Source organism: Arachis hypogaea, chromosome 12 (genome assembly GCF_003086295.3).
Source record: "Arachis hypogaea cultivar Tifrunner chromosome 12, arahy.Tifrunner.gnm2.J5K5, whole genome shotgun sequence".
NCBI classification, from domain to species: Eukaryota; Viridiplantae; Streptophyta; class Magnoliopsida; order Fabales; family Fabaceae; genus Arachis; species Arachis hypogaea.
The window spans coordinates 51,890,386-51,900,556 of NC_092047.1; the positions used below are offsets into that span (position 1 = coordinate 51,890,386).

Genomic DNA, 10,171 nt, shown 5'->3' on the forward strand with positions numbered 1-10,171 from the left:
AAGCATGTCAGAAGGACACTTTTTGGTCAATTGCTTGTATCTCTCCCAAGCTTCATAGATGGATTCACCTTCCTTCTGTCTGAAGGTTTGAACATCCACTCTAAGCTTACTCAGCTTTTGGGGAGGAAAGAACTTGGCTAAGAAAGCCTTGACCAGTTTATCCCAAGAGTTCAGGCTATCCTTGGGTTGATAGTCCAACCATATTCTAGCTCTGTCTCTTACAGCAAAAGGGAAAAGCATGAGCCTGTAGACTTCAGGATCTACTCCATTAGTCTTAACAGTATCACATATCTGCAAGAATTTAGTTAAGAACTGAAAAGGATCTTCAGATGGAAGTCCATGAAACTTGCAGTTTTGTTGCATCAGAGAAACTAGCTGAGGTTTCAGCTCAAAATTGTTTGCTCCAATGGTGGGAATGGAGATGCTTCTTCCATGTAAATTGGAATTAGGTGCAGTAAAGTCACCAAGCATCCTCCTTGCATTATTATTATTTTCGGCTGCCATCTCCTCTTCCTGTTCGAAAATTTCTGTAAGGTTATCTCTGGATTGTTGTATTTTAGCTTCTCTTAGTTTCCTCTTCAGAGTCCTTTCAGGTTCAGGGTCTGCTTCAATAAGAATGTCCTTGTCCTTGCTCCTGCTCATATGAAAAAGAGGGAACAGAAAAATAATAATAATAGGGATCCTTTTTGCCCAAGTATAGAGGTTCCCTTTGTGAGTAGAAGAAAAGAAGAAGAAAAGAATGTAATGTAAAGAAAGAAACACAAGGGTGAGGAGAGCAGAGATGTGAGATGAAGAGAAGTGTTAGTTGATGAGAGAGAAGGATTTTCGAAAATAGCTTTTTTTTTTTTTTGAAAAAGGTTAGTAATTTTCGAAAATTAAAATAAAAAATTTAAATAATTAGTTAATTAAAAAGAATTTTTGAAAAAGAGGGAAGATATTTTTGAAAATTAGAGAGAGAGAGAGAGAGAGTTAGTTAGGTAGTTTTAAAAAAGATAAGAAACAAAAAAAATCAATTAGTTAGTTGAAAAAGATTTGAAAATCAATTTTGAAAAGATAAGAAGATAAGAAGTTAGAAAAGATATTTTGAAATCAAATTTTTGAAAAAGATGTGATTTTGAAAAAGATAAGATAAAAAGATATTTTTGAAAAGATATGATTGAAATTAGTTTTGAAAAAGATTTAATTTTTTTTTAAATCACAATTAATGACTTGATTCACAAGAAATCACAAGATATGATTCTAGAACTTAAAGTTTGAATCTTTCTTAACAAGCAAGTAACAAACTTGAAATTTTTGAATCAAAACATTAATTGATGATGATATTTTCGAAAATTATGACATAAAATTAAGAAAAAGATTTTTGAAAAATATTTTTGAAATTTTCGAAAATAAATAAGAAAAATGAGAAAGATTTGATTTTTTAAAAAGATTTTGAAAAAGATAAGATTTTTAAATTGAAAATTTGATTTGACTCATAAAAACAACTAGATTTTAAAAATTTTTGAAAAAGTCAATCCAAATTTTCGAATTTTATGAGAGAAAAAGGGGAAGATATATTTTTTTTTTTTTGAATTTTTATGATGAGAGAGAAAAACATGAAAAATGATGCAATGCATGAAAGTTATGGATCAAAACAATGAATGCATGCAAGAATGCTATGAATGTCAAGATGAACACCAAGAACACTATGAAGATCATGATGAACATCAAGAACATATTTTTGAAAAATTTTTAATGCAAAGAAAACATGCAAGACACTAAACTTAAAAATTTTTCATGTTTAGACTCTATGGATGCAAGAATGCATATGAAAAACAAGAAAAGACACAAAACAAGAAATCATCAAGATCAAACAAGAAGACTTACCAAGAACAACTTGAAGATCATGAAGAACACTATGAATGCATGATTTTTCGAAAAATGCAAGATGAATATGCAATTGACACCAAAATTACAATTTGACTCAAGACTCAAATAAGAAACATGAAATATTTTTTATTTTTATGATTTTATGAATTTTTTTGGATTTTTCGAAAATTATTTGAAAAAAAGAAAAATAAGGATTCTAAAATTTTTAATATGAATTCCAGGAATCTTGTACTCTTAGTCTAAAGCTCCAATCTGAGGGTTAGGCATGGCTTAATAGCCAGCCAAGCTTTAGTATGTAACTCAGACATGACACAGCTGACATTCCAATTAACTTGCCTCTATGCTGATGGTTGGAAGCCCCTATCCAAAAGAATTAGACATGGCTTTACAGCCAGCCAGGCTTCAACATACTTCATGAAACTCTAGAATTCATTCTTAAAAATTTTAGAATAATTTTCGAAAACAGATGAGAAATTTTTGAAAGATTTTTTTTTGAAAATTCTTTTTTTTTTTTGAAAACAAAATAATAAGAAAATTACCTAATCTGAGCAACACGATGAACCGTCAGTTATCCAAACTCGAACAATCCCCGGCAACGGCGCCAAAAACTTGGTGCACGAAATTGTGATCTCAGGCAACGGCGCCAAAAACTCTGTACGCACGTCTTAATAAATTGTTTTTCAGTCACAACTTCGATACAACTAACCGGCAAGTGCACTGGGTCGTCCAAGTAATAAAACCTTACGTGAGTAAGGGTCGATCCCACGGAGATTGTTGGTATGAAGCAAGCTATGGTCATCTTGTAAATCTCAGTCAGGCAGATATAAAATAGTTATGGAGTTTTCGAAAATAAATAATAAAATAAGGATAGAAATACTTATGTAAATCATTGATGAGAATTTCAGATAAACGCATAGAGATGCTTTCGTTCCTCTGAACCTCTGCTTTCCTGCTGTCTTCATCCAATCAGTCCTACTCCTTTTCATGGCTGGCTTTATGTAAGGACATCACCATTGGCAATAGCTACTTTTGATCCTCTCTAGAAAATGGTCCGATGCGCTGTCACTGCATGGCTAATCATCTGGAGGCATCACCATTGTCAATGGCTGCATCCCATCCTCTTGTGAAAATGGTCCAAATGCTCTGTCACAGCACGGCTAATCATATGAGGTTCTCGATCATACTGGAATAGGATTCACCCTCCTTTTGCGTCTGTCACTACGCCCAGTACTCGCGAGTTTGAAGTTCGTCACAGTCATTCAATCCCAGAATCCTACTCGGAATACCACAGACAAGGTTTAGACTCTCCGGATTATCATGAATGCCGCCATCAATCTAGCTTATACCACGAAGATTCCGATTAAGAGATCCAAGAGATACTCATTCAATCTAAGGTAGAACGGAAGTGGTTGTCAGGCACGCGTTCATAGGGGGAATGATGATGATTGTCACGTTTATCACATTCATGTTGAAGTACGAATGAATATCTTAGAAGCAGAATAAGTTGAATTGAGTAGAAAAATAGTAGTACTTTGCATTAATTCATGAGGAACAACAGAGCTCCACACCTTAATCTATGGAGTGTAGAAACTCTACCGTTAAAAATACATAAGTGAAAGGTTCAGGCATGGCCGAGCGGCCAGCCCCCAAAATGTGATCACAGGATCAAAAATACAATCCAGGATATCTAATACAATAGTAAAAAGTTCTATTTATAATAAACTAGCTACTAGGGTTTACAGAAGTAAGTAATTGATGCATAAATCCACTTTCGGGGCCCATTTGGTGTGTGCTTGGGCTGAGCTTGAATGTTACACGTACAGAGGCTCTTTCTGGAGTTGAACGCCAGGTTGTAACGTGTTTCTGGCGTTCAACTCTGGTTTGTGACGTGTTTCTGGCATTTAACTCTAGACAGCAGCGTAGAACTGGCGTTCAACGCCCTTTTACGTCGTTTAAACTCGGCCAAAGTATGGACTATTATATATTGATGGAAAGCCCTAGATGTCTACGTTCCAACGCAATTAGAAGCGCGCCATTTTGAGTTTTGTAGCTCCATAAAATCCACTTTGAGTGCAGGTAGGTCAGAATCCAACAGCATCAGCAGTCCTTCTTCTATCTCTGAATCTGATTTTTGCTCAAGTCCCTCAATTTCAGCCAGAAAATACCTGAAATCATAGAAAAACACACAAACTCATAGTAAAGTCTAGAAATATGAATTTAACATAAAAACTAATGAAAACATCCCTAAAAGTAACTAGATTCTACTAAAAACATACTAAAAACAATGCCAAAAAGCGTATAAATTATCCGCTCATCAAGTGTCGATTGTCAGAATGAATTCCGGGGTCCCAAACCTTGTTTTTGTACCCGTCTTCTTGTTGATCAGCATTGTTTCAACCAGGTGGCACGCAATCTGAATTCTCAATGAAGTACCCAAACGACTTTCTAGACCCATTCAATCGAGCTCTACACCAATCCTTGTACTTTAATTTAGAGCAGGCAACCATATTGAACCTTGCATGACAACTCGTACCACAAACCATCTCCCTCTTACTCTTAAAGCCACAAAGAGCTCTAAGTTGACCATTCGTCTCAAGTAAACCATATTCAAGTGGGAAAGTAAAGGGTAACGATAGGGATTTTACCCACTTGAATGTTGTAGTGGGTGGTAATGGCTTTAGGAGAGGTATTTCCAATGGTCTTGTAGGTTCTACTCCCTTATGCTCCTCTTTAAATTCTTCCACCTCCTTGAAAACTTCTTCAACTTTAACCGCGCCCTGATCAAAATGTTCTAATTCTTCCCCATCACTCAAGTCATAAGTCAGAGGTTGAGAAAAGTCTACCTCCACGTCATCTTTAGATTCACTTGAAGAAAGTTCTTCAAACTCAAGGGGTTCAATTGCAGATGCAAGTTCATCACTAGGAGGGCTTGATTCATGATCATCATCACCAAGGGAATCTGCTACTAGATCTATTCCGTCCAATTCTTCATAAGGAACATGCATTGGAGGTCGTGCACTATCCTCCTCAGCATCAAATTCAAACTTCTTGGCGGAATTCTCTAGAACTCTCGATTCCCATGGAGGTTCAGCATCTCCTAGGTCTTCAACCACTTCTTCTTCTTCGATAATTATGGCATCTTCCAATTGCTCTAATACAAAATCAAATTCCTCCTTGATGTCTTCCCTCACCAATTCTTCAGCTACTTCTTCATCTTTAAGCCGATCCCTTCTCTCTTGTTCCGTGTCAATAGCATGATTGGGATCATGTTGCTCTTGGATTGATGCATCCACATGATGAGAAGACTTTTGTGTGATTTAGAATTCACAAATGAATTTTTGTTGCAAGTATAGTTTCTAAACCAACAATACTCCTTTCATACAAAAATTTGTTTGTCACTAGTACAAACCCCTAAATTTATAAACCGGAGTATTAGAACCTCGGGTCGTTCTCCCTAGGAATTGCAATAAAGTGTCCTTGTTATTGGTTATGAAGTATCTTTGGGGGTTTTGAGGTAGGAGACAAGTAATGTAAAATGCAATGAAAATAAACTAGCAACTATGAAAAGCTCTTGGCAAGGTTATGAGAATTGGAAGTCCAATCCTCATTATCCTCCTTAATTGTGATGAGAATTGTCCATTGCTACCACTTAGTTAACCTCTAAACATGGGAAAAAGTCAAGTGGATGAATTCACTTGATTCCACAAGTCCTAGCCAATTCCCAAGGGAAAGACTAGCTTTAGTGGTATCCAAATCAATTAGCAACTTCTAATTATCAATCTACAAAGGAATTAGATAACTCAAGCGTCACTAATTACTCTACCAAAGCCAAGAGGAGAAAATTCTATACTAAAATTCAACCAAGCATTTCATCAAACACTTGGAAGGCACTAAAGAAAATCATAGTAAATGGATAACAACAATAAAATCTAACAACAAATATTGTAAGAAATCAACAACAACAATCAAAGGAAACACAATTATTATGAATTATCTCATATTGAATTGAAAGAAAATGGAAGGAACAAGAGTAGATCTACAACAAAATACAGAAGCAACATAAAGGAAATTACAACAAAAGAATAGAGGAATCATGAATGTAACAACATAGAATTGAGAAGAAGAAGAAGAAGAAAGCATGAAATGAAACCTAGATCTAGATTATTGAACTAAACCTAATCCTAATTCTAATCCTAGAGAGAAGTGAGAGCTTCTCTCTCTAAAACTAACTTTTCCTCCAAAAACTAAACTAAACTAAACTAATGTGTGAAAGTATGTTAATTCTCCTTCAATTCTTGGCTTAAATAGCATCAAAAATGAGTTGGGTTGGGCCCACAAGGCTTTAGAATTCGCTGGCCTATGTTGCATTAAGTAAATTGTGTGCATCCATCGATGCGTACGCGTACTGTGCACGTGCGCGTCCCTATGCGAAATGTAACCATGGCAAATCTTATATCATTTCAAAGCCCCGGATGTTAGCTTTCCAACGCAACTAGAACCGCATCATTTGGACCTTTGTAGCTCAAGTTATGGCCAATTAAGTGCGAAGAGGTCGGCTTGACAGCTTTTGCGATTCCTTTATTTCTTCATGAGTTCTCCATTTATACATGCTTTTTCTTCATTTCCTTGATCCAATCTTTGCCTCCTAAATCTGAAATCACTTAATAAACATATCAAGATATCTAATGGAATCAAGGTGAATTAAATTTAGCTATTTTGAGTCCTAAAAGCATGTTTTCACTCTTAAGCACAATTAAAGGAGAAGTTATAAAACCATGCTATTTCATTGAATAAATGTGAGGAAAGGTTATCAAAATGCTCTAAATTCATCACAAGATAAACCCTACAAATGGGTTTTATCAACCTCCCCACACTTAAACCAAGCATGTCCTCATGCTTAAACCAAGAGAAAGCAAAGGGTATCAACATTTATTCAATGTGAACTAATCTAAATGCAACCTAAACTATATGCATCTATCTATATGAATGCAACTAAATGCAAAACGATTCTACCTACTTGGTTAAAAATAAATCAATCTCCAAGACATACATGCACAAGTAGGGCTAAGGTCCCATGACGACTCATGAATCCTACTAATTTAAATATCAAAATGAAGTTCAAGTAGACTTGCAAGAAGAATGCTCATGAGAGCCGGGAATCAAGGAATTGAGCATCGAACCCTCACCGGAAGTGTTTGCACTCTAGTCGCTTAAGTGTGTAGGGTTGATTCTCTCAATTCTTCCCTAATCATGCTTTCTAAGATTTGTTCTTCTTCTAACAATCAACATTTATTCAATGCATGCATACAAGTATCATGAGGTCTTTTCATAGGTTGTAATGGGGTCAGGGTCAAGTTAGGATGCATATATGGTTAAGTGAGCTTGAAATTTGAATCTTTGATAAGCTTATAATCCAGAGTTGTGGAAAATTCTGTCAAGGACGTTACAATTGATGCTAAGAAGGACAGTGCCCAACCCCCACGTAATGAACTTGCATCCGTAAGTGAATTCTCTGAGATCGAAGAATCTTCCCCAAGCGAATACGAAGGTGATACGGAGGTAGATTTCTCTCAACCTCCAGTCTATGACTTAAGTGATGAGGAAGACATAGATGGCTTTGATCAGGACATGGATACATTTGAAGAATCTTGCAAAGAAGTGGAGAAATTCACAGAAGAGCACAAGGGAGTAGAACTCACAGAACCACTGAAATCACCTATCCCAAGGCCATTACCACCCAATACAAGTTTCAAGTGGGTACAATCCTTAATCTTTAACTATGTTTTTCCACTTGAATATGGTTTGCTTGAAACAGATGGCCATCTTAGAGCTCTCTGCGGCTTTAAGAGTAAGTGAAAAATAGCTCGTACTCAGAGCTGGTGCACAAGGTTTAATAAGGTTCCACGCTTCAACTCGAAGTGCACAGATTGGCATCATGATCAATCGGATGGATCTCGGAAAATGTTTGGTTATTCTGGTGAGAATCTAATTTCTAAACCGCCCGGATGGAAAAATATAGATCAAGACGAAAGCGGATTTAAAAGCAAAGTTTGGGATCCTGGAATCTATGCTGACAATCATCACCCCAGGAGCCTGACAATATGTTTGAAGCTGCTCAGAAGCTTCACATGCCTAGATTGGGACCCCGGAGGCTATTGGCATTCCAAGCATTGGTGGAGATTTCTGGATGAATTTAAGCATAAGTCGCCATAACAGGAAGCTCATCCAATATCCAACTTAAGGACTTTAACTAAAAGTGCTAGGTGGGAGACAACCCACCATGGTATGATCATTCCTTTTTCAATTTTTTTATTTAGTTTTATTTGTTTTCAAGTTTTATTTTATTTTATTATATTGAACCTGGAGTTTTGCATCGCATTCATATTAATCATTGCATTCTGCATACTGCATAAAAAAAAGAGGGTGCACGACGCGACCGCATCATTCATGCGATCGCGTCAAGTTGCGAAAAACACTTCCCACGCGACCGCGTCATTCACGTGGCCGTGTGATCTGGAGATCGGTGTAAAGATCTAACGTCCAGAAAGTTAGGCTGGAATCGTGCGGCCATTGTGCGTTTCGCACAAACGACCCACGCGGTCGCGTCCCTGACGCGATCGTGTCACGTGCACAACATCAATCCCACGTGACAGCATGAGCGACGCGATCGCGTCGTATGGATTACACAACATCCCAAAAGGAGACAGAGAGTTGCACTGAAACGATGCTGGATTCGTGCGTTTAGCACAATTTCCAGCGACGCGATCGCATGCCCCAGGCGATCACGTCATTTACTCTTTTAGCCATCCCATGCGATCGCGCCACTCACGCGATCGCGTCGACCCCATTTCACTCCAGCCACGCGACCGCGTGCCCCACGCGATCGTGTGGATTCAAATTTATAACCCCCCCAGTCACGCGAACCCTAACATTCACGCCCCCTATCCCCTTTCCTCCCTCTTTTCTTCTCCGATCACACCACCACCACCCAGCCACCATCACCGAACGACCGCCACCCCGCCACCCCGCCGACCACCCAGACCCCGCCGCCACCCACCCCCTTCCTTCCCCCATCTTTCTTCTTCTTCCTTCTTCTTCCTCCCTCCACCGCCCCTGTCCTCCTCCGCGATCACCAGCACCGCGTCGCCGTCACCGCCCAGCGCCACCCACGCCCCCTTCCTTCCCCTATCCCCCTTACCCCCATTACCCCTACCTTTCCCTCCCTGCCCCCAAACAGCAACCACCGCTGCCGCGCCACCCTCCTCCGCCGCGCCAGACACCATCGCCACCATCCCCAGCCACCTCTCTGCCCCACTCTCCTTAATTCGCCTACCAGGTTCTGACGAAGGCCACCCTTCTATCCATTCATAGTTAATTCATATTTTTCTTTTTTTGTTCATATTTAGGCTAGTTAGATATGCATGTTGTAGTGGATTCTAGGTTGTTAGGTAGCCTAGGATGTGGTTAGTGGATTTAGGCCTGTTTACTTGCACTGTTCGTGTTTCTTGTTTTATCAATTTGCAATTCTGCTGTTGCTGTGAAGTTTAGTAATGTTCATATGCTGCTCTTCAAGTTCATGCTGCTATGCTCTTTCTTATTCATACTATTTAATTGCATCTTTACTTTTGATTCATATGAACTATTCTGTTGCTGTTTATTTTCCGGGACAATCCAATTTCAGGCGGACTGCTGCCCAAATTTTTATAAACTGTTTTTGACTTTCATTCATGTTTTGCTTTTGGCTATTTAAACTCTGCTTTACTCTGCTTTTACCAAACCAATTCATGAATGCTAGGGCAAGATTTCTCATTCTCTTTGATTTCTTGGTTCATAATCTGCATTTTTGATGATTAGATTCCAATTTTTTGCTATTTCTATATCTATTTGAATCATCATCAACTTAATTTCCTTGTTTGGATATGAGTTACCTATAGCTTCTATTTGTGAATGCTTGTTACTTGGAATATGATCATTATGCCACTTACATTAACCTACTTTTTACTAACCCACTAATTTTAACTTCTTAAACTCTTTTTCAATTCTAACCAACCTAACCTTTCAAAACATGTCTTCTGCTTTTTCACTTTCTTTTACCCTTCTAACCAAGGCATAATGTTAATTTTTCTAATTAACATGACTTCCATTACATTTTGGATTGTGAATTCTTCTTTTCGGACTTTTCACTCTTATACAATCCTTAATGCACATTTACTTAACTCATTTTCATTATCCTATTGCTCCTTTGCCACTTTGTGTTTCTTTTGATTATTTGCCTATTTGTTTTCCTGTTTTTTATTATATC

At 37.9% G+C, this 10,171-nt stretch overlaps 1 non-coding gene across 1 annotated transcript; it reads left to right on the forward strand.

Annotated features, from left to right (window-relative positions):
• On the forward strand, positions 1-108 carry LOC112731947 (small nucleolar RNA R71). The gene has a single exon (XR_003167694.1). It is a non-coding gene; the product is annotated as a small nucleolar RNA R71 (small nucleolar RNA).
• Positions 109-10,171: the final 10,063 nt, after the last annotated feature.